This window comes from Octopus sinensis, linkage group LG7, assembly GCF_006345805.1.
Source record: "Octopus sinensis linkage group LG7, ASM634580v1, whole genome shotgun sequence".
Classification (NCBI taxonomy): domain Eukaryota; kingdom Metazoa; phylum Mollusca; class Cephalopoda; order Octopoda; family Octopodidae; genus Octopus; species Octopus sinensis.
Genome location: NC_043003.1, coordinates 114,295,591 through 114,315,960, shown reverse-complemented (window position 1 = coordinate 114,315,960; position 20,370 = coordinate 114,295,591). Strand labels below are relative to the sequence as shown.

Genomic DNA, 20,370 nt, shown 5'->3' with positions numbered 1-20,370 from the left:
TAATAATAATAATAATAATAATAATAATATATATATATATATTTATATAATAATAAATATTAGGGAATAAATCCAAATTTACAGGGAAAATCAGATTTATGATTGAATCCAATTTTATAGTAAAATATTATATAATATTAATTAGAGACAAAACCACTATTTTGCAAATCAAACAAGGAAAGACTTAATCAATACATAAAAAAAAATTTTAATATAAATTAAATAAAATTATATCTATTATATTTTATTTAATTTATATCAAAATTTTTTTTTTATGTATTAGATTAAGTCTTTCTTTGTTTGATTTGCAAAATAGTGGTTTTGTCTCTAATTAATATTATATATATTATATATATATATATATATATATATATATATATATATATATATATATATATATATATATATATATATATACGTATGTATGTATATTTAAACATAACATTTATATTTGAATATATTAGACGGTATGCCATTCTAGAGTTGACGATGCTAAATTATAACTTGGAGGGCGTTTGTGAGCTACTTCCTGCAAATAAGTGTTTATCCCTCATTGTCCCTGCCGTTGACAATTAAGATACCAACTTGGCAGTATTGACAGAGATAGCGGTCAAAAATGTCTTCCCGTGTATTAGTTACATCTTTTCAGCTTCTCATTTCAAATGGGGGGGAGGAACCCTCCGGTATTGTTTCCTTGCCCTCGTTCCGATATAACAAGTTCTTGTCATGTTCTAGAATAGATTTATCGAGTTAGACAGCTATATATATATATATATATATATATATATATATATGCATATACTTATAGGAGGATTTTCATCCACGTTTCGTGGTTCGTCACCTCAACAGCTCCTTTATAAGATCTAGTCACTAAAAAGCGAACACATTTTTCCATATGTTCGCTTGAAAAATTGTTAAGGCACTAGGATATTTCCCTATTTTTCTTCGCATGAAAACAATGGCAGCCTTAAATCAAATAGAAAGAAATATCTACCAGTGCTGTATACGCATGCGCAAATGAAGACAGATACAATAGAAATACAAAATGGCTGACTGTTAGTAAGAAAGAAGACAGCAAAGGACCACTGATGCGGTCGCAGGAGTGTGAAGAAAGAACTCTGGCCGAAATAAGATTAAGATTAATGTAAAAAGTAAATAACACTGAAGCAAAGTATCACCAAATATATAGTGCGTGTGTTTTTATTGGCTAAACTGGCAAAATGACCATTCCGAAATACAACAATATATATGTATATACACCTGCCCAATCTCCCTGCATCATCCTTTCACTCGAGTTCTCTTCGTAGAAACTGATTCACACCCAACCCATAACTTTTCCAATAATCTTTTCTCATTTTTGTGGTTTTCGATGAAGAACTAGTATCCGAAACATCAAGATCTTTTTCCTTCTTTATATGCATTAAATTACTGCACCATCTCTTAAAACTTTTTTCTGCTACGTTGCTTTCTTTTTGTGTCGTATTCATTACAAGAGACATTTCTTTATGTGTCAGTATGTGCATGTGTATGTGTGTTTGTGTGTGTGTGTGTGTGTGTGTGTGTGTGTGTGTGTGTGTGTGTGTGTGTGTGTGTGTGTGTGTGTGTGCAAGTATATACGTATACATGGCTGATGTACGACCGTGTATGTACATATAGAAATGGCTACACGAATACACGCTCGCACGGATACACACACATACATTCACACACATACACACTCATACATATACATTTGCTGAACAATTTCAGTCAGTACTAAAAAAAAAAGGTTTGTGCTACATTTTGTATCCGCATAATTTAGATTACGCTGTTTCAAATGCCAGTGGCCCCATTTGAAGTTGCTTGGTGCTTGGGTAGGCCAACGATGTGAAAGTGGCCGGAAGCTGCAAGTGAATATGTTGATCGTCTTCCAATGCTTGTTGTCTGCACGTTCTCCTGATAACATCTATTATCTTCTTACACTGATTGTTAGTAAAATAACCGCCATGGAGTATTCATATCCTTTATGTCTTCTATATACACTTCATTCAAAATTAAACTCCACGCATCATTTTCAGCAAACATGTTTAGTTATATTTAATATTTATAACATTCATACCTCTAAAACCTGTTTATTTTCACCAAACAACAGCTCTAGCTGAATGTGAAATCAGCATAGATCAATCTGATAAAACTTTACGTTAGAAGGACTTTAGAAGGGTTTGTATATCCAGGAAAATAATCACTGGAAACTAGTTTTAGAACACCTTAGTTTTTCCCAATCGGAAATATATTTAGTTTTACAAACTGAAAAAAAGCTACGTGAAAATTACGGTTTCGAATTACTGACATTCACCCTCTGCTCACCGGATGGTATTGATGGTAGCCTGTTTTAGTGAAAGGCTGTTTTTGACACATTCTTTTCTTAGTGGTGAATTAACCGAAGTATTTGACATTTCTTTGAATGCTAATGCATCGGGAATGTAGAGTTTCTCGACACGAACCAGCTTCGGTCTGACTTTCGAATTCTTTACCACATACTCGCAAAATACTCGCCAGTTAAAGAGTTCTGATAAGGATTAAATAGTTTTAATTACATCACGTTTTAATAATTCTGTAGGTTTTAAAGAAAAGTACAAAGTTTAATATTTGTATCACTCTAAATGGTGCTGAACTGACGTATTATTCGATCAACAGACGAAATATTCATTGATTTGGTCATGTGAACAATTCTATTTCTTCAAAGCCAACCAATTTAGATGTTAAATTTATTTAGTTATTCTTACTTCTTTACTCTGTCAAGTCTTAGCTTAGCTGATGAGATCAGAATAACATCGAAACGATTCCAGAGTTACCTCACATACTTGCTAATTTGTCGCTCACTAATATTGGTTTATTCGCCATTGCATGATTGATTTCTAATTAGTTTTTACGTTTACGTTTCCATTAATAATGGTTTCTAACTTTTGGCCCAAGGCTAGCAACTCTAGTGGGGTGGTTACTCGATTACCTCGACCCTATTGCTCAGCGGGTATTGAGCCAGAATGTATGCAAGGCACAGTTGAATTTGAACTCCAAACTTAAAGACGGACGAAATGCAGCTAAATATTTTGTCCGGCGTCCAAAAGGTTTCTGCCAGTTCGCCGTATTCAAGTTTCTTGCAATATTTAAGACAAACTGAAATTATTGCTTGTATAGAATAAAACAAAGAAATGACATTCGATGAGATTAACTTCCTTACATAACAGGACATTTCTGACTAGAAAAGTGAAAGGGAAACTAAAATTCAGCAGCGTTTTAAATGAATTCCGTGAAACGGATTTATATTCTAAAAATATTTAATGATTCACTCGTTATTTCTTAAATTATAATTATCCTCGAATATAATTTAGTTTGGACATTCGTTCTTTGACCGTTTTCACTCGAATAAAAATATTTTTTCTTCATTTCTCATTATCAGGTAACTGTTGCTGTTCAGCATAAGTGACTGGAAACATAAACTAGTCTATGAGGACTGGAGTTGAGCACGTTCTTCAGGGTGGCGGACATGTTGGAGGAAGAGGGAAGTGAAGGAGGAGTGGATGGTGGAGCAAGTGATGGCGGTGGGAGGGGGGTGCCCTCTGGAATGTTTACTTCATTAATTGGAAGAAGCGGTGAGTAAAATTTTTTTCTTTTTTTAAAGCATTCGCTGCAAATACTTATCTGATAATAGATGTATGTATGTATGTATGTATGTATGTATGTATGTATGTATGTATGTATGTATGTATGTAAGTATGTATGTATGTATGTATGTATGTAATGTATGTATGTATGTATGTATGAATTTATGTATGTATGTATGAATTTATGTATGTATGTATGTATGTATGTATGTATGTATGAATGTATGTATGTATGTATGTATGCATACATGTATGTATGTATGTATGTATGTATGTATGTACGCATGTATGTATGCATGTATGTATGTATGTATGTATGTTTGCATGTTGCATGTATTTATATATTGTATTGCTTCTATGAATGTATGACGTATGTATATATTGTAATGTATGTCTGTATTTATTGTTTGTTTGTGTATATATATATATAACAGATTTAATTACGTGAGTCAAAAAATGCCGCATTCGACACAAATTGTTGAGTTGATTCTATTTCTATAAAGCAATAACGAGCAATTGCATTACATGCTTACTTCAAGTGGAATATCTCCGCCATGATATCAAAACTTGAACTAACTCATCGTCTCAACGGAGAAATACACGATGTCGCACATAGCCAACGACACACATATCAACACACACACACACACACACAAACACGCACACACACACACATACACACACACGCATGCATCCCTCTCTTTTTCTACACACATACGTATATACAACCACACATATATACAAACATAGTTAGACGTAGATAGTGCTATCTATCTATATCTGAGCAGAAGCCGAGCTTTGCTTATAATATTCACATCAATACTGATAAATATCCGTGAATTACTAAAGTGAATATATATCTGCCACAGAACCTCCCCCGGGAACAAGACGCTAATATCTGAGCGTTATCTAAGCTTAATAAGATTATGTATGCATAAAAGCATACAATGTAATTTCCACAGACCGTGAATCCACCAAAGCTTTCCGCTAGAATGAAGGACAACTCAGATTTACAAGACTTGGATATAAAGATACACAAACAAGCATCACAAATATGCATTCCTATCATCAGCTGCCAAACAGATAGCATTATGGTTTCAACGCCTGGTCTGCACCATTCAGTGCGATGGTGTCAACAGCGTTAGAAGCCGAAGCTCTACCTGGGAATCCATAGAAATCAGCAAGTTATCTGACAGGATAATTATTTAGACATTTACTGAGGGTAGTCTGCCAGGATGCAAAACCGAGTCGGAAGTATATTGCTCTATCCTGGCCTTCTTTATTTTTAACTTTATTCAATACTAGCAGTATCGCCCGGCGTTGCTCGGGTTTGTAAGGGAAATAACTATAAAAGCATTTTTAGAGATGTAAAGTATAAAAGCCATCTCAATATGGCTAACCACAAAGGGGGGTGTTACTGTAGCTTTTTACGTTCTGAGTTTAATAATAAATTTTTAGAGAGTTTCCTTCCCTTATACCCAAAATGCATTAAAAAATGGGAAATTGATGGTAATTTTCTTTTTAAAAATCGTAGACGCGCGCTAATACCCTAAGGGCTCGATATGAATCACGACTATAAGATACCCGGTTTGGTTAAACTGCACCGCAAAATGTGGGAGTAGTTAGGAAATCTAAATCGTAGGAGACAGACAGCACACAACCTCTCTTTTATATATAAAGATTATTCAAAACCAGAATATTTGCACGAAACAAATCTAAGATATTCTAATTGTTTGTACATATTTTTATTAAATCATAATGTAATTTTAACTCCTAATATCATATTTGCAGAATATATAGCTATGATATTGTACATGGATAGGAATAAGTTTTAAAATTTACAAATTAACAATTATTTTTAGAAGCTTTTAATTTCCATTTAACATTAAAATAATATCATTCAAACCAAATGCTAACATTCCCAGTACCACCACAAATTGAAAACAGACCATAGCCTCTAAAACTTTCTAATATTCTTCACCTAAAAACACATACAAACTTTTGTATTGTAGGTGACGGTGAAACAAACCATGAGTAAAGCAAAATATTCATGTCTGTCTATCTATCTATCTATCTATCTATCTATCTATCTATCTATCTATCTATCTATCTATCTATCTATCTATCTATCTATCTATCTATCTATCTATCTTTCTATCTATCTACCTACCTACCTATCTATCTATCTATCTATCTATCTATCTATCTATCCATCTATCTACCTATCTATCTATCTATATATCTATCTATCTATATATCTATCTATTTATCTGTCTGTCTGTCTAGCTATCAGTCTGTCAGTGTATGTATATGTGAGTGTGGGTGCACGCCCGTGTGCTTGCACGCGTGTGTATAAAAGTAGGAATTGAAATGAGGAAAGGAGAAGTTTGGCGTTAGAATTATTTCTTTATTCGATATTTCATACATTGTTATGCAATTTCTAAAATTTTAATGTAATACAAGTAATTGTATAAGGAAATATTGCAACACACCCACATGAAACCTTCACAAAACATTTACCCGGTGATCGTACCTTCTAATCATGAGATATGAAGAAGCGAATGAACTGGGTGAGAATTATTATTATTATTATTATTATTATTATTATTATTATTATTATTATTATTATTATTATTATTATTATTATTATTACATATTTCCATGTATTATGGCATTTATGGGATCTTTTCGGTTTAACGGCAGTTTTTAACATAATTTCTAGGTAACTAAAAAATTTTAAACTTCGTATACTGGTAGAATGTGTTTATAAAACATCTTTTTCTCTTGGCTTTATTGAGAAAATTCTATACTTTGTAAGATATTTGTTGTTGTTTTTTTCTTCAATATCTGCAATTTCAACCAATCACTTACGTCTATTGAGGTAAACAACATTCTGTGCCATATGAATATGTCCCTCGTTTAAGAAACAGATTGGGTTTATTTACATTTGTGAAGAAAAAAAGATACCCTTTCCCCCACCCCAACCCTAAAACAGATTGAAATGCAATAGATCGATACTAGTGTCATAATAATGGGTGACAATTTCATATGACACCGGTAGAAATAACTGCCGTTCAAACCGAAAGGATCCCATTTATGAAATAACAATGTATGAAATATGGAATAAAAATATCGTCCATTTACGAAGATAATTGGACGGTCAATTTGATTTTTCCATTCCTCATTTAAACATTTATTTTTATTCTTCATCTTGCGGGGCTTCTATGAAACCTACAGGACCTTGGAATTGTGTAGTACCACCCCACCAACTTACCACCTCACCACCACCGATTATACTAATGGAAGGTTTTGGATCAACTTTTGATTCTTTGAATACTAAGGTAGCAAGAATTAGCCATGGGGTACTGATGACGACCAGGGTTATAATTAACCCCTCAGTCTCTCTCTCTCTCTCTCTCTTTCTCTCTCTTTATATATTTCTTTTATTGCCAACAAGGGGGCTAAACACAGAGGGGACAAACAAGGACAGACAAACGGATTAAGTCAATTACATCGACCCTAGTGCGAAACTGGTCCTTTGTTTATCGACCACGAAAGGATGAAAGGCAAAGTCAACCTCGGTAGAATTTGAACTCAGAACGTAGCAGCAGACGAAATGCCCATTTCTTTACTACCCACAATGGGCTAAACACAGAGAGAACAAACAAGGACAGGCAAAGGGATTAAGTCGATTACATCGACCCCAGTGCGAAACTGGTCCTTTATTTATAGACCCCGAAAGGATGAAAGGCAAAGTCAACCTCGGTGTAATTTGAACTCAGAACGTAGCAGCAGACGAAATACCGCTAAGCATTTCGCCCGGCGCGCTAACGTTTCTGCCAGCTCGCCATATATATGAGTTTGTGTGTGTTTGTGTGTGTGTCTGTGTGTGTGTGCGTGTCTGTGTGTGTATGTACACACACATATATAACTCGTTTTTCTAACGATGGAACTCGTTGTAGCCATTGCAAATAAACTCTTTTTCCCATCCGAAGTTTTTTAACTCAACGTTTACATATAATTATGTATAGCACCAAATCCCTACTTTCTTCAAACCCTTCTCTTAAAAGCAAAATCGCAATAAATTTCTAACTTCTGATGATGTAAGTGACATTTCTCTCGCTCTCTCTCTCTCTCTCTCTCTCTCTCTCCTCTCTCTCTCTTTCTCTCTCTCTCTCTCTCTCTCTCTTTATGAACTGCTTCGGCAGTACACATACTAAAATTGGAACGATACATAGAAAATTAGCATGGCCCCTGCGCAAGGATGACCCGCAAATTCGTGAAGTGTTCCACATTTTTTTGTAGGAACAGAAATAGTTGCGTGGTAAGTAGCTTGCTAACCAACCACAGGGTTCCGGGTTCAGCCCCACTGCGTGACACCTTCGGCAAGTGACTTCTACTATAGACGCAGACCGCCCAAAGCCTTGTAAATTGATCTGGTAGACGAAAACTGAAAGAAGACCGTTGTATATATGTATATATATGTATATGATTATTTGTCTGTGTTTGTCACCCCTCCATCGCTTGAAAATCGATGTCGGTGTGTTTATGTCCCCGTATCGCAGCGCTTCGGCAAAAAGACCGATAGAATAAGTACTAGGCTTAAAAAGAATAAGTCCTGGGCTCGATTTTTTCGACCCGTAACGTAGCGGTTCGGCACAAAAGACCGATAGAATAAGTACTAGGCTTACAAAGAGTAAGTCCTGGGGTTGATTTTTTCGACTAAAGGCGTTGTTCCAGCATAGTCGCAGTCAAAGATTGAAACAAAAAAATATATAATATATATATAATATATATATATATATTATATATATATATATATATACACACTAGATATATATTTATGCGCATATACATACATACATACATACATATATGCACATACACACACATACACCCAATACAAGCATACATGGTACGTACATATGTGTATATGCAATATAATAAATATTTATATCATACATACAGTTTGAAATATTGTATGACCTCCTCTGTATCAGGTTTCTTATTTGCCTACCGCCATGCAAATTAATTTACTGACGACTACGTCAACTAATTACTTATTAATCACCTAATTATCTCAGTCAATTAACTCTCTACTAATATACATATTATTATACTACCTGACGTTAAATATACCTCTCAGTTTACTCGGCTGTTTCCTTCAATTTCTGAATTGACTTTCTTGCCAATTTCCACCATGTTTTAAATATCCAAAGACTAAACCAATGCAACAAGTTGCTCGCATTTCTGTCCATCATTTTAGAGATAAAGCAGATCGCTTCCAACCGGAAATGCAATCAATACTTTCGATTCCAAACTACTAAATACTTACCAAGCACCGATCTATACCCCAATCTTTCTCCTTAGTTGCTGCCACTATTAAAATATTTGGCTCAAACCTTCCTTCTAGACAAACCTGCCAAAGATAAAATTTCTGCGTGATCTTACGTCATGCTAGATATAGCAGCCTAATTTCCTTCAACTCACTCTTTGAAGTCTTAAAGAAAGAAATTGCACAATATAAAATGCAGCAATAGTTATACTATGTGATACAAAATATGATAGGAAACCCGGGGTACCCTCGACGATAGGGCAATTCGATGAGGGCTGAAACGGCAATTAAAGAGGACGACAAATATATGATTGGTAAGATGTACCGTGTCAATAATTTCATTGCTGTTGAACTACCATTAAACTTTAACGAGATGTGAATTCTCTATTTCTCCCAGTATCAATATGTTGTCGATGACATTTTCTTTCTAATTCTGTGAACGTCATCCATTTAAACACACGAGCTTTCTCTAAACCCCATATTGTGTTCATTCTTATTTTCAGTCTCTTCACTAATCATACATTCAGTCAGTTCTGTGAAGAACCATTCCTCCGAATTCCTTTCGCAGCCCATCAACTTAAAGCCCCCAAATTGCTGCCGTTGTCGGAGAATATCGACCATATCGATCTCCCGAGGCTCGAAAGATCTATGACCGCCATGTGTATTGCTTCGTTTTTCTTTCTGAAATATTTATCTGCCAATCAGGGTCATCGGTGCGTCGAACGATGATAGAGACATGACGAAAGAGAAAGAGAAATGCATAAATAGAAATGAATGAATTATCGGAAGAGGATGAAGATAGCGCTTTTGTGGATAATGAGTCGTTTTGACTCTTGTTTCTAGCAATGTTGGTACCACTTTGTACCCTCTGTCACTTTAGTAACGTCTATAGGTTTTAAACTTGCTAATAAGCGAACAACATTACTTATCGCTTACAATTCTACCTTTTTTGAAATCAACACATGTTTTCTTCGTTTTTTCATATAAGTTGACGAGGCGAGTTGAGCTTAACCCTAGGTGCAGTAAGAACCACTGATGAGAATAAAGACACTCTGCATCAAAATTTGAAATCACGTGATGTGACTATATCTGTGACCTTCGGGAGTATTGTTTCCCTTGTCAAGTTTATATATATATATATGCGCAGGAGTGGCTGTGTGGTAAGTATCTTGCTAACCAAACACATGGTTCCGGGTTCAGTCCCACTGCATGGCATCTTGGGCAAGTGTTTTCTAATACAGACACAGGCGCAGGAGTGGCTGTGTGGTAAGTATCTTGCTAACCAACCACATGGTTCCGGGTTCAGTCCCACTGCATGGCATCTTGGGCAAGTGTTTTCTAATACAGACACAGGCGCAGGAGTGGCTGTGTGGTAAGTAGCTTGCTAACCAACCACATGGTTCCGGGTTCAGTCCCACTACGTGGCACCTTGGGCAAGTGTCTTCTACTATAGCCCCGGGCCGACCAATGCCTTCTGAGTGGATTTGGTAGGCGGAAACTGAAAGAAGCTCGTCATATATATGTATATATATATATATATATATATATGTGCGTGTATGTTTGTGTGTCTGTGTTTGTCCCCCTAGCATTGCTTGACAACCGATGCTGGTGTGTTTACGTCCCCGTTACTTAGCGGTTCGGCAAAAGAGACCGATAGAATAAGTACTGGGCTTACAAAAGAATAAGTCCCGGGGTCAAGTTGCTCGATTAAAGGCGGTGCTCCAGCATGGCCGCAGTCAAATGACTGAAACAAGTAAAAGAGTAAAAGAGTATATATATATATATATATATACGTATATATATATATAGGAAAAAAGATAGAATGTAATAAGAGAGAGAGAGAGAGAGAAAGGGAGAGACTGAGATGAAAAATTCTAGAAAGTGCAGTTGATTAAAATGAAAGTGAATTGGAATGAAATAAATATGGAGAAATGAAGAAAAGAAAGAAAATAGAGACGAATTTTAAAGAAATAGAAATATTTATAAGCAAAAAGACGTGGAGAACGGTGAGGCTTAAGGAATCTGAGGAAGAGAGGATAATGAAAGAGTGAAGGAAGGAGTGAATCGATGATGGAAATAGAAGAGAAAAATGAATGAAAGAGAACGAAAATTTATAGAAGGAGCGAAGAAATGAAAGATAGAGCGAAAAATGAAAAAAATGAAATATAGGCGCAGGAGTGGCTGTGTGGTAAGTAGCTTGCTAACCAACCACATGGTTCAGGGTTCAGTCCCACTACGTAGCACCATGGGCAAGTGTCTTCTACTATAGCCCCGGACAGACTAATGCCTTGTGAGTGGATTTGGTAGACGGAAACTGAAAGAAGCCCGTCGTATATATGTATATATATATATGTATGTGTGTGTTTGTCCCCCTAGCATTGCTTGACAACCGATGCTGGCGTGTTTACGTCCCCGTCACTTAGCGGTTCGACAAAAGAGACCGATAGAATAAGTACTGGGCTTACAAAGAATAAGTCCTTGGGTTTAGTTGCTCGACTAAAAGGCGGTGCTCCAGCATGGCCGCAGTCAAATGACTGAAACAAGTAAAAGAGTAAAAGAGTATAGCGAAAAAATGAAAGAAAATGTTTGGAAGAAAGAAAGCTTTTGAGAAAGAAGCAAGAAAGAAGATGAAAGAAAGAAAGAAAAACAGAACGATCACAATTAAAAGAGAGAGGGAGAGAGATTTTGGGAAAATGAGGGACAGACTGGAAGAATAAGAGAATTTAGAACAAAGAGTGAAATAGCGAAAGAAATAAATGAATGTGAAATGAAAAAAAGTGAAGGAAAGGACAAAACAATAAATGTAAATCAGAGAGAAGAACTGAGACTTAAAGACGGAATGGGAAGAAATAATGAGTAAATAAATATATAAATAAAAAAGGAAAAGAAGAAGGTGAAAGGAAAGAAGACAAAGCAGGAGTAGTGGTGGTGGTGGTGGTGGTGGTGGTGGTGGTGGTGTGGTGGTGGCGGGACATAAGAAATTTGCAATGAATATTCATGAGGGTGCTAAGTGACTATTAGTGCTGTTTCTCTTTGCACATGAATATTCATTTGTTTCTTTAGTTAATCTAATTAAATATTCATGCCCGGCTGTCTGTAATTCGACAATTGCACGGTGCGATTTCAGCAGAAGAACAGAACAAACAAAACATTCGGAGGGGTGGGGTAGGGTGGGGGATGGGGGGGAGAGAAATAAAACGATGATGATGGTGCTGGTGGAGGCAGAGGTGGTGATGGAGATGACATATCGATGATGATGAAGATGATGATGATGAGAAGAAAAGAAGGAGGAGGAGGAGGAGGAGGAGGAGGCCTATAAATGCAATACAAAGACATGCAAAACGAAATGTGTGTGTTTGTGCGTGCTTATATGTATATGTATATACATACACACACACACACACAGACATATGTGTGTGTATTTATATGAATGTATCTATGTGTATATTTATATGAATGTATGTATATGTGTGTGTTTATATGAATGTATATATGTATGTGTGTGTTTATATGAATATATATATGTATATATGTGTGTGTTTATATGTATGTATATATGTATGTGTGTGTATTTGTATGAATGTATGTATGTATGTGTGTATTTGTATGAATGTATGTATGTGTGTGTGTGTGTATTTGTGTTAATGTATGTATGTGTGTGTATGCATGCACTTATCCCCTATCCGTTGTATATCGATGGAGCAGAATTCTTACTTCTAGCTTCTCATCGATCTTGTGGTGGTGTGGTGAGGGAAACTCCACCGCCTCTCCGCGCCCGACTACTCTCCAACACCCCATCCCACCCCTCATGCCGGTGAATGTGGTGATGAAACGATTATCTTTGTCTCTGTACAGGTTGTCCATGAAGTTCCGGTCGGTGGTGCTATCGTCGATGGAACGCCGCGTTGTATGTCACATATCGTCGAGGTTTTCCAGTACTTCTTTCTAAGGAATATAAACTCTGCCTTACGATTTCGAAATGAGAGTTATGTCATCTTCCTTTTCGCTCTCTCCTCGGGCAAAGAGGCACTCTCCTTTGTAACAAGTAGCTTTCACAGTTTATCCTTTGCACGCAGTTTAACTTTTATTGTTTCTTCTTGGCTTGCAATATTAGCCACGGATGGATTGTTCTTGTTACTAGAACTGGTACTGCTTTTATTATTGCCATCTATGTTTGTATCTTCATTATTATTATTATTTTTTTTTTGTATTTCTACAATTGTCATTGTCCGTGTTTATAATTATCTCTCGTCGTTTAATTGTCATTTTTATTTATATTCTGAATTTTCAAATATTGAAAAGGGCATATTCCCTGCTCTGACCTTTATGGCTAACATTACCGCCCGCTAGCCCGACGGTGGATGCATTGGACCACTAGTAAACAAAGTATTCGCAAATATATTCGCACCATAAAATGTCTAATGAGGAACCTTTTTATTCATCCTAGATAAGCGGATGAACGTTCAAATCTTCTAAAGTCTTTTGTTGCTAAAATGAACTAAAATAAATAAATCAACAATTAAATAATACCAAGTTTTGTTTTTCTTTTTAATGAAATAATCTTGGAAGAAAATATTTTCTAAGTTTTGATTTGTGAAAACGTGATCTTCCACAACCAACAGCAACGATGACGTCGATGACAGGGATAGTGCTGGTGGTGGCGGTGGTGACGTCAACGGGGATAACGTAACAGTGAAGTATCCACCGTGGAGGCACATGGCCTAGTTGTTAGGGCAGCGGACCCGCGGTCGAAGGATCGCGGGTTCGAATCTCAGACCGGGCGATGTGTGTGTTTATGAGCGAAAACACCTATGCTCCACGCGGCTCCAGGAGAAGGAAATGGTGAAATGTCTGCTGACTCTTTCGCCACAACTTTCTCTCCCTCTTTCCTCCTGCATCATGCAGCTCACCTGCGATGGACCGGCGTCCCGTCCAGGTGGGGAACCTATACGCGAAGAAACCGGGAAACCGGCCCTTATGAGCCAGGAATGTTTCGGGAAGGAACAAGAAGGAACAAACAAGGTGGACTTAGAGAGATAAAGCTAAAATTTTGTCCGACCAATAACGATAATAACACCCCGGGAGGACCAACGAGCCACTATGTGATCACTGAATTTGCTTGTAATAGCAGCCACATCTCAGTCAAATGGTACCTTACTGCTTTCTACTCAAAACAATCCACCCAATATTCTGTGAGTGGGGGACATTAAATGAAAATATCTCAGTCAATAATTGTTCAGCCATGACTGAAAATCAGTAACGTGATCACCAAAATCGAATAATTGATAATCATGACGATGATGACGGTGATGATGGTGATGCTGATATCGATGTTAACCAATGACAGCGATGATGATGAGAATGACAAAGATTACATCCACCCATATTATTCCCTTATCGTGCTACGTTCCACTCCAGATGACCAGCTCATCGAACCGTCACGGAACACAATGCTTCACTCACCGACCCAAACACATTTAACACAAAATATCTTCTGACCAGTGAATCGCCCCGACAAGCTTTCATTATTGTAGTTGATAAGGAACACACCATACAAATATTTCAAACATAAAAACAAAAAAAGACATAAAACAAAACCACCACCACCATCATCATCATCATCACCACCACCACCACCACCACCATTACCATCATTGCTACAACAAACATCAGCGCCACCAACTCAGCCAACCATCAAAATAAATCGAAGCCACAAATGTGGTCAGCTGTCTTTCTAGAAATGGCAGGAAGATTTTGGTCGAATCGCTTATGCTATTTCCATCGTATGGTTATTGAGGCCAGGGATCTCCATCAGAAAAGTACCCTTCCAAGATAAAGACCTAAGCAACGGGTTTTAAACTCAGAGTGCAAAGAAATGGCACCCTAACGCCTCTTACAATTCACAACATTATTGTCTCAAAAACAAGGAGGCACGTTCTGGATAATGTTATAGTGGATGATCACGGTTGGAAGGTTTTTGATAATGTGTTCATTCAAAGCTGAGCTGGGGCTAAATAGCATTAATACTACCATGACCATCACCACTAAAACTCACCAATACAATCATCACCAAATACACAACTACACCTTATAACACCACAACTATTAACTTCACCATCTCCATCACTGCAACCCCTACTGCCACTGTCACAATCAGTAAGGCCTCTACCATCCGCACCACCCTCATGCCAATAGATGTCAACTAAGATGAACCAGTCGCTTTATCTCGAGATAAGACAGTTATTTCTTTGGCAATTTGTGTCAAAATAAAATAGCAGGAGGTGGGACATTCTTTGTCCAAGTTATTCTGATTGTTGTTGTTGTTATTGTTGTTTTTGTTGTTGTTGTTGTTGTTGTTGTTTAGTTATAAGCATTGCTGTTGTTCTTGCATTTATTGTTCTTTTATTGATATTATTTCGTTTTCGGATTTCAAGAATTTTTTTTTCTTCTTCTTCTGATAATCTTGCCATTATTACTTTCCTTGCTCGTGATGATGATGATGGGGGTGGGTGGGGGTTGTGATAATGATGATGATGATGAGGAGGAGGAGGAGGAGGAGGAGGAGGCGGAGGAAGAGGAGGCGGAGGGGGAGGAAGAGGAGACTTGCTTCATGTAATGCCGGAAGTTTGTGAATTCGTTCTATATTTATTCGATGAGCGTTTAGCATAATTCTTTACTTGTCAAAGTTTGTCCATATTTTTGGTTCTTTTCGTTGCTTCCGGTGTTTCGTTGGTTGCATCGGTGTTTATATTTGGTTCCTGTTTTTACGTGGGTGACCAAACTGAGGCAGTAAATAGGACAAGAATGAAGAATCCTCATCCTAAAGTCATTTGCAATACTTTATACATACGCACACACGCACACACGCACATGCACACACACACATACACACACACACAAGCCTGAACAAGATAGGTTTCAATAAGAGTCTACAAAATTTTAAGTTGTATGTAGCCGAACAAAACTGTTTTGAATTATAATAATAATAATAATAATAATAATAATAATAATAATAATAATGATAATAATGATAATAATAATAATAATAATAATAATAATAAAAATGATAATAATGATAATAATAATAATAATAATAATAATAAAAATGATAATAATGATAATAATATATAATAATAATAATAAATAATAATAAAAATATTCTGCTCAATACCACAGATTTGCTTGTCAGTTGTTTGACCTTAACCAGTTGAGCAAGTCCCTTAGTGGCTGACGATATGTGCATCTCTGATCACGAGCAGAAGTAGTGGGGGAGCATCATAGCCAAGTGTTGAGAGGGATGCTTTGGGGTTTGAATAGTTCACCTCTGGAAACATGGGTGGTTCTTTCAACATCCTTAAACAACCCTTATTCGTGGACCGTTTGAGCGGGATGGGCTACTCAACCTGAAGAAAATTCAAACTGGGCCCCACCTGCAAGGTCATGTGCTGTTTATCTTGATATGAGATCACCATGTCGCGCACATATGGTTGTGATGCATGTGCCTGGTGTACCTTTATCAGACGGGTAGTCATGATGGGTATATTGGCTTCGTATATTTTACCCCAGTGTCACTTTGATGGCATGAACTGCTCTCTCACTCAATAATAATAATAATAATAATAATAATATAATAATAATAATAATAATAATAATAAATAATAATAATAATAATAATAATAAAAATGATAATAATAATAATAATAATAATAATAATAATAATAATAATAATAATAATAATAATAATATAATAATAATATTGATAATATTATTCAAGATCACATCCCCTGCCCAATTCAAGATCACAGCGTACATGTACACTGCAACATAATTTCTTTTCCTCAACAGGCCCTGCCCTATTTAACATTGTCCCGAAAGGGATCAAAGAGGAAAAGGATCCCATCAACTTTAAACGGAGTCTGGGTAGATTCCTTCAAAGAATACCAGACAAGCCACCCATAATTGGATACAACTCACCCAACAAGAACTCACTACTTGAATGGACCATAAACAAAACTTGACTTAAACAGGATTCGAATAATCCTATCAGGTGGTGCTATTAAGTTAGACATGGCCTGGACCAATCTTTGGTCGAAACATATCTAAGTTTATATATATAATATAATTAATAATCATGTTTTCTTTATTGGCCACATAAGGCTACATAGAATACACAGGGACGCAAATACAAGGGTGCAAAAGGAGGGGTCTACCGTGTAAATATAAAACAATAACAGGCGCAGGAGTGGCTGTGTGGTAAGTAGCTTGCTAACCAACCACATGGTTCCGGGTTCAGTCCCACTGCGTGGCATCTTGGGCAAGTGACTTCTGCTATAGCCCCGGGCCGACCAATGCCTTGAGAGTGGATTTGGTAGACGGAAACTGAAAGAAGCCTGTCGTATATATGTATATATATATGTATGTGTGTGTATATGTTTGTGTGTCTGTGTTTGTCCCCCTAGCATTGCTGGTATGTTTATGTCCCCGTCACTTAGCGGTTCGGCAAAAGAGGCCGATAGAATAAGTACTGGGCTTACAAAGAATAAGTCCCGGAGTCGATTTGCTCGACTAAAGGCGGTGCTCCAGCGTGGCCGCAGTCAAATGACTGAAACAAGTAAAAGAGAGTAAAAGAGAGAATAAAATTAAACAATTACAATTCCCCAATAGGATGCGGGAGACTTCCAAGGGGAAACCGTGCAAACCCCACAATAAATCGTGGCTTCCGAGACCACTTACGCAAGTGCTTCCCCTCTCTCTTACTCCACTCAGAAGCGCATTCTCAGAGCAGACCCATTCACAGGAACTATTCTCGCCACTATCAGTCACCTTTCAGTAAATTTGCTTGAAGGGAGCCTTCTCCTTCTCCATTATAAACAATTCCAGTTGTTTATAGATGCTCCATGTACCGTCACCAACAGGTTGATCAGCTTCTTTATTCATAATGATGTAATTACGAGGGTTGTATTAATTCCGAAGGCGACGAGCTGGTAGACGCGTTAGCACGTCGGGCGAAATGCTTAGCGGTATTTCGTCTGCCGTTACGTTGTGAGTTCAAATTCCGCCGAGGTCAACTTTGACTTTCATTCTATCCTATAATAATAATATTAATAATAATAATAATAATAATATGGGGTTTGAATAATTTACCTCTGGAAACATGGGTGTTTTGTTCAACATCCCTAAACAACCCTTATTCAGGGACCTTTTGAGCGGGATGGGTTACTGGACCAGAAGAAAATTAAACAAGTACCAGTTACGCACTGGGGTCGATATAATCGACTTAATTCCTATGTCTGTCCTTGTTTGTCCTCTCTATGTTTAGCCCCTTGTGGGTAATAAAGAAATAGGTATTTCGTCTGCCGCTACGTTCTGAGTTCAAATTCCACCGAAGTCGACTTTGCCTTTCATCTTTCCGGGGTCGATAAATTAAAGACCAGTTACGTACTGGGATCGATATAATCGACTTAATCCGTTTGTCTGTCCTTGTTTGTCCTCTCTGTGTTTAGTCCCTCGTGGGTAGTAAAGAAATATGTATTAATTCCGAAATCTGCTCAATTGGGGAAAAGTATTGTAAGAAATGTCCTCCGTATCTCCGGAAACTTGTTGCGACCCAGTGATTCCAAATGCAAAACATATGTGTGCTCCATGAATATTATGAATGATGACAATAAACGTTGATAATGTTATCATCAAACTTTCCGACTCAATGCATCGTTTAGGTAAGTTTTGCATTGAGAAATGTAGATTATTTCATTAACTATTCATGCTCTACGATATATACGATTTAATTCGTCTTTAACGCGTGCCTTACATTTTTTCAAAGAAAAATTACTTGGGATCTTTTCGGTTTGAACGGCAGTTTTTCTAGCGGTGTCATATGACTTTGTCACCCATAATTATGACCCTAGAATCGATCTATTGCATTTCAATTTCTTTTAGGGTTAGGGTTAGTTAGGGTTGGTTAGGGTTAGGGGTGGGGGAAGGGTATCTTTTTTTCTTCACAAATGTAATTAAACCCAATCTGTTTCTTAAACGAGGGACATATTCATACGGCACAGAATGTTGTTTACCTCAATGGACGTCAGTGATTGGTTGAATTGCAGAAAAAACCCAAATATCTTACAAACTATAGAATTTTCTCAATAAAGCCAAGAGAAAAAGTTGTCTTATAAACACATTCTACCAGTATACGGAGTTTAATACTTTTTAGTTACCTAGAAATTATGTTAAAAACTGCCGTTCAAACCAAAAAGATCCATTTCTTGCTTTAATGGTATAAAAAAAAACAGGTGACGTTCATTTTGTGGTGTTATTGATACTGCCAATAATGGCATTAGGCTAATTTGTAATTTTTCACTCGAAACTTTGAACATTTAAGAGCCGAAACATTTCATTGAGTAATCATTTATCCATTAAATGTAAAATAATGTTTAATTATCATCATAATGAGTCATTAAATTAGTTAATGACAATGTATTTACATATATATGTGTGACATTATGAGTGTGTGTTTGTTTGTATGCCTTTGTACTTATAGATTTGATGTATGTGTAATACTTTAATTCTTTAACTAGTTTCAGCTCGAAGGCAGCGGACATGCTGGGGCACCACTTTTTGCTTCGATACACCTTAGCTATTTGAAACCTCCTAGAAGAGGTTTCAAATATGTGGCAATTACGTGAAGAAAGAAGTTGATGTTGCTGCCCTCATCTGCGATACCTCCGATGAGGTAAGTTCATCCAGTACTCTTGACAGGAAAAGATCCAGTATTGATTTCACACCATGTAGATCTCTCAGAATTTTCAGGAAGATACTGAAGAATTGGGGTGGAGGTGGGGGCCTAGAAACCCAACCTGTTGCAGTACCCAGTCCTGTATCTTGATGGCAACGTTTGGGTGGTTCTGGTATGAAATGCAGAGGACCCATAATTGAGTGTCTGAATTATACCTTATAGCTTTTTCCGAGCCTCAGGTGTTATTCAGGTAGTTAAAAATACCTGTAGGCTAATAGAGTTCAGAAGATAATCACTTACCCGTTTCTCATCTCTCTTTCTTATTATCGCTTAATACTTGGTTAACACTTCGTTCTGAAGTATTAGTCGCATATTGAGCTCTCCACCAGGTTAACAGTCTCGCAATGTATATATGCATATATATATAATATATATATATATATATATAATATATATATATATATATATATATATATATTATATATATATGTGTGTGTGTGTGTGTGTGTGTGTGGTGTGTGTGTGTGTGTGTGTTGTGTGTCTGTGTGTGCGTCTGTCTGTCTATCTGTCTGTGTGTATGTATATGAATGTATGTATATATATATATATATGTATATATGTGTATATATATGAATGCTTGCGTCCATATAATCTCTATGTGT

General features: G+C 36.7%; 1 long non-coding RNA gene and 1 other non-coding gene across 2 annotated transcripts in view; both read left to right on the top strand.

The window, feature by feature from the left end:
* The window catches only part of LOC118764379, a 116,187-nt gene that overhangs the window by 80,745 nt on the left and 15,072 nt on the right, over positions 1-20,370 (top strand). The window contains exons 2-3 of the long non-coding RNA XR_005000214.1: positions 3,440-3,632; positions 19,551-19,705. This is a non-coding gene — a long non-coding RNA (uncharacterized LOC118764379). The remainder of the gene's footprint in view (positions 1-3,439; positions 3,633-19,550; positions 19,706-20,370) is intronic.
* LOC115214580 lies at positions 7,838-7,943 on the top strand. Its single transcript, XR_003881918.1, has one exon. It is a non-coding gene; the product is annotated as a U6 spliceosomal RNA (small nuclear RNA).